We start from the raw sequence: 6,000 nt of genomic DNA, 5'->3' as shown, positions 1-6,000 counted from the left end.
TTTTTATTGGACTGTTCACATTTTCTGTTATAATCACTTGTTATCTTTCCCTACAGTTCTAACAAGTACCATCTTCATCAAGATTTTTGTCATTCAAGTTCCCTATTTCATTTTTAATCTGCTAAATGAGCATTTCCTTCCTTTAGAAAAACAAATAAATCAAAAGGGTCAACTTGCTTTTGTGTCCTGAAACAAAGCTCTTTTTGTTTTATTACTGCCCTGTCATTTATTATCCACTGCATGTTCGATATTTGTGATAATGATTTTTACATGGAATAAATCACATGCACATCCTGATGAATAAAGCCCCTGTTAATGTGCAGTTAATAATGCTGGTTGCAGACTTTGTAAATGTCTTACAAATATTTTCAGTAATAACACATCATGCTTTATTTATATTTCCTAGGGTGCTAGAGAGAAAGCTGCCCTTTAATGCCTCAGCAGTTTATAAAGGAGCATGATTGGTGTTATCCAACAAGATTTTAAACTTAAATCCTCCCACTCTCAATTAAAAGGTATGACAGCATTCTTTGTTCAGCTTGCCTCTTATTTACGGTATTTACATGAAACATAGTACATTGTTTAATGCAAACACTACAATTATGCATGCTTCATCAACTCAGAGCACAATAATGTATGTGCAGTGTTGAAGACACAATTTGCTCTTTAGACGCATTATAACCGATTTGGCATGTTTTTTTTTTTTTCCAGTGTATATCTTAATGGCCAATAATGGCCCTGGTCCAGGAAAGCTTTTAAGCATGCACCTAACTTTAAGCAGGTGATTGGTTGTCTGAAACTTGCTGTTCTTTGCTGGTTTATGCTTAAAATAAACACTTCACTGTTTGCTGCCCCAAACCTTCTCTTTCCTGACCTGATCTTCCTTGTTTGCAAGGAGCAGGCCCAGCAGAGCACTTCTCTGTTGGGTCCTCGGCCCCTTGTCTCAGGGAGCTGTTGTTGATGCACTCCAGCAACCTTCTGGATTGCTTGTGTCCTGCTGTGCTGCCTTTCAGCCGATACTGGGGAGGCTCAAGCCTGTCATAAGGACCAAGGCATGTGAATGTGACCCATTTTTTTTCAAGTAGTTTGAAAATGGCTTCTTCTTGACCAGGCAGACCATAGTTAACACTGACCTTCACATCTCCTATATTTGTCTGCCCCCTAAACTTGACCCCTAAGCTCTCAGCTGGTTTGCTGTCTGTCCCAGGCAGAGCTCCATGCATTCCTGCTGCTTTCTCACATACTGAACAACTCCCCCTCCTCATTTTCCCAGCCTGTCCTTCCCACAGAGCCTGTGTCCAGCCGTTGCTGCACTGTTTGAGCTATTGCACCACATCTTTGTGACTGCAGTGAGACTGTAGCACTGCAATGAAAAACAGACCTCCAGTTCCTCCTGTTTGCTCCCAGTGCTGCATGCGAGCTCACTTTTAGCATGGTTGCAGATAGATATATATGTAGATGGGCACATTTATACATATAAAAGGATCTATGGTTTGATTGAGGTGAAGTGATTTCTCTGTTAAGTTCCCGTATTAGCTATCTTCCTGCTAATTGAAAATGGCATTTGATAGGGTCTAGAGCCCAAACTGGAAATTTAAACTAGATTAGAGTATCATTCAAGAATAACCAGTTAATGGTAGGGTTCCAGGATAGGAAGTAGATCATTTGGACTCATTTTACTAAGATGGAATTCCTGAGTTAAGGCAGCATTACAATTGCTTGCGTTTGTACTCCTTTCTTCTTATTTCTGGTTAAGCAAAGAAAATTGCCAGTTAAAAAAAGGGTCCCCAGCAAATACTGGTGCCAGTTCTTTTCACATGAATATACTCTGATTTCCGTCTTTTACAAATACTATGTATCCAATTCTGAAAACATTTTTTTTGGGCCTGAGGTTAACATTCTCAGTATACTGGACTTGATCCTTGTTGGGTCCTGTCCAACCTGAGATACTTTCTCATCTATCCCTCAGTGTTTTGTGTGTACTATATAGAGTCTATTTATCTATTCAGTGCATTACAATTTTTTAAATCCTTATGGGCCTGATAATTTTCACTTATTTACTTTTTCTTCCAAACTGCCTGAAGAATGGAGGTATAATACCCGTGATCTCTTTCACTATGCAGTAGAAACAATACCTGAATTGCATGATGGTCATGACCTGCTGTCTGCCCCTGGCTATAGCTGCCAGGGGTCAGTGATCAGTTGCTCACTTGACTCTTTCCACTAATTTCCTTTAGTTTATTTTCGATTTCCTCAAATTTCAGTGGTTACAGCATTTTTTTAGGAAAGTTTTCTCTGATTTGTAATAGACTCTGTGTTATTCTCTGACTAAAATGCCCAGTACAAAGGAGAGCATAAGCCTATTTTGTGCTGTATGTTACTTGTCTAGGTAGCGAGCTAAACAAGTTGTTCAGTGTGAGAGAAATATTGGCAGGAGAAGGCAAAAAAGGACAACCAAGGTCAGGAAAGTTCAGATGTAAAGTGCTCTTCTCCCACAAGCATCTTTGTTTCATCAGGCAATTTTAGCTTTAAACTTAAAGTGCTCAGGTAGTCAGGGAAGGAATTCAGCTGCTTAGATGTGAGGTTTGTAAGCTTGGTGGGATCTCAGGCTCAGTACACTGTCAGCCAACCAAGTTATAAAATAATCTTCCGAGCTTTTAATTTAGGTCCTGTAACAAATACAGTTTTAAATATGACACTTTAATATGATCAGATTCCAGCAGCTGGGTGTTTATAGCAGCACTGAAGACTGTCTTCTGATTTTAGTAAAACTAAGCACTCATTTCAACATCCAGGTGTGAGATACAAACTTGCATGTAAGGCCTCACACTTAAAAACTGTCCACATGGTAAGTGAGGGTCATTGTTTGCTGGGGGTTTTTTGTCTTGTTTCAGTTTTTTTCCTACGAGCTCCCAGTAGAAAGGAAAGTTAACTTTACAGAGTATTTTACTTTCACATTTGCTTGTTTTCATGGTAGCAGGATGCCTCAATCATCCACCCCAGTATTAGAAATCTGTAACTTGGACTCCTTCAACTTCTGGGCCTATAGAAAATAAGAAAGATATTCTCTTTCAGATCCTCTTTATTAGTATTCTGCCTTTGTCTGGAAGCCATGCATGTGTTTACACAATACTAACTTAGGGTGCTTGAAGTCTAGAAGTCTGAATTACTGCAAATACAACTTCTATCTTGAAAAACACCCTTATAAACTAAATGTTTCTTAGGGAAATGGCTGATTCTATTTTATTTTATTCTCTGTGAAAACACCTCGGCACTATGTAATTTGAGGAATTAGAAGAGAGGTAGAGTGAAGAATGGCTAGGAGGTGCTTACTTGAAAGTTGCATGAGGTATGTGGCATTTCATAATCTGGGACCTACATGTCACTTTTGGCTTTCTTGCCACACTATCTGAAATAAACAGCCCAGCTAAAACAAATCTGGGTTTTTGTCTGTCTATTTTGTTTTGGGTTTTCTTTTTTGGGGGGTTGAAATGTAGATGGTTGTATCCTCAACAGGATGATATAAATGATAGTATAAGGATGTGAGTGAGACAAGCTTTACAAATTAATCTCTTTTATTAAATCACAGTGAGTGTGGTTGGGGAAAAAAACCACACCAAAACAATGAATTAAACCAGATACACTTTCAGACATAGGAGCACTTTCCCAGGTCTGATGACATATAAGAGCCCATATACCTTAAGTACATAAAGGCATAAAATTTGTTAGGTTGGAAAAGAAGTTACTGTGCTCTGGTTAAAAAAATAGAAAAAAGTTAAGTGTTCATAAACTCTGTCTTACTCTATGTAACTGTACTGCAGCTGTCCTAGAAGTTTGGGTACTCAGACAGATGCAGTCAGCTTATGATGTGGTCTGTAGCGCTTGGCGTGTTGAACAGGGTCCCTACCCAAGGACTTCCCACTCCTCTGCTGAGTGGGGTGAGGTATGGAGTAAAATGCTTCTCCTCAGGTTCCTGAAAATGGATGTCCTGAGATAAGGAATAATTTCAATAATGCACATTTGATGTTTATTACTATGGTAGAGTGGATTTTTTGAAGGACTGTCTTTATATTGCTAAATTTCTTTGACCGATAGGCTTGGGAATGGAGGCCTCTGCATCTAGTCTATATGGAAATGCAAAACCAATGCAGTTATCACTATGGTATTGGCTTGGTGTTTCTTTTTTTCATAATATGGCTAACTATCAGCTGTAATTCATCCTGTAAGAGTACGCAACCTCACTACAGGTGAAGACAAGCCTCCATTTTGGAAAAAAAATCCTTTTCTGGTTAGGCAGCCCCATGGAGGCAGCAGTGGAAATTGCATCTGTTGGATGCAAATATTAGGCCATAAAAGCAGGTGTTATGAGCAGGGTGCCTTTAGGCACAGCCTTCCTTACAGTCCTGGCAGCTCCTCTGAAACGAAGGCAGGGGCAACAGAATTAGTTGGTGTAAGAGATGACATCAGTGGAACTAATCTATTTTAGTCTATTTAATTATTATTTTTAGCTGTCAGACTGCAAAATCTTCCAGCATCACAAACAGATAAAGGCAGACCAACAACTAATTAAACTTTACTGCTTTTAAATATTTTCTTTAAACAAGTAACACTGCATTTCTTTTTAGAGTCAGCAATTACAGAAAGTTGATACGTAGACTGTACAAAATATCAGGATGCAGAAGCAAGATGTCAGAGCCCAGAATAAGTCTGAGTTCAAAACAGCCTTTGTCACAAGTACTGAACAGACACGACGCAAAAAAAACAAACCCAAACCCCCAGCTACTTCTAGAGGATATCTGCAATACCTGAGCACAAAGAGAAAGAGCTAAAAATAGACTTGTAGTTTGAATTTTGCCTTCCTTAGCTTCTGCCTTTTGCAGCCATATCATTCATAGTAATATACAACTGGATTTTCCAACATTTAAACACAGTTGAAAATGACTAGAAGTGATTGATAACATTGGTCCAGAAGATTTGTTGGTTGTTTTTTGTTTATCCACCTGTTTTCTGACTCCTTGAATAATTTCTCTTTCTTTTATAAAAAAAAAAAAAAAAAAAAAAAAAAAAAGCCTGCTGTTACTGAAACAAATAGGTACTGTAGAGCACTTGAGTCCCAGTCTTTGTTTTGCTGCCTGCATTAGGTGGGTTTAGGGGCCAGATGCACTGAACTTTGCAACAGACAGTCCTGGGACCATCTGTGCAGAGATGGGGGGTGTCAAAGAAAGGCTGTTTGTGTAAGTCGTGGGAAACGTAGTGGCCTGCCTGCCAGTGTGCTACATGAATTGAACTAATTGAAGATTATACTCTAGAGCTTGCCGTAGCCGAGTGAGAGGATAATCCTTCATCAGCTGCAGTCGCAGCCAGTAATTGGTGCTTATTACAGGGAGGAGTTCCCCTGCAGTGCTGCAGAAACTGAGAGGCTTTAGTGTTTAATTACTATCTTTCAATAGAGATGGGAGGAAGGGGGGGAGGGAAAAGGCCAGGGTAAGAAAGTCCAGGAATAAGGGGAGGGGCAGCAGTGTAATGCAATTTCTGATAGTCTAGGCTAGACATTTAACAAGTGAGAGAGCCTTTTGTGTAAGAGGACAACATTGTGGAATGTATAATGAGCCTCTGTTGTTTGTAATTAACCCCCGCGTCACCACAAGTCTTTGTTTGGGATATTGTCTTAAAGGGATTGTTTTCCACACCTCCAGTGCAGTTGAAAAGACTATAAAGGTCCGATGACTTGCCACATTCATGCAACCTCACTTTCAAAAAGGTGTTTTGGTGTTGTGTGGGGGTTTTGGTAGTATTTTTTTGTTGCTGATGTTGGTTTGGTTGGATTTTTTTGCAGCCCTGACTGAAGGTGACGCTCCTGTTTGTCTCCAGCTCCATATTCATACTGAAAACTAATGAAAGATGTAAGGCCATACACATATACATCTAAGTAAAGTCAGAGGAATGATTCTGGACTTCTAAAAGTGAAAATGTTTATTTAGCTAATGGAGATGTTACAAG

This window comes from Lathamus discolor, chromosome 1, assembly GCF_037157495.1.
Source record: "Lathamus discolor isolate bLatDis1 chromosome 1, bLatDis1.hap1, whole genome shotgun sequence".
Taxonomy (NCBI): domain Eukaryota; kingdom Metazoa; phylum Chordata; class Aves; order Psittaciformes; family Psittacidae; genus Lathamus; species Lathamus discolor.
Note: the sequence above shows the minus strand (reverse complement) of the source record.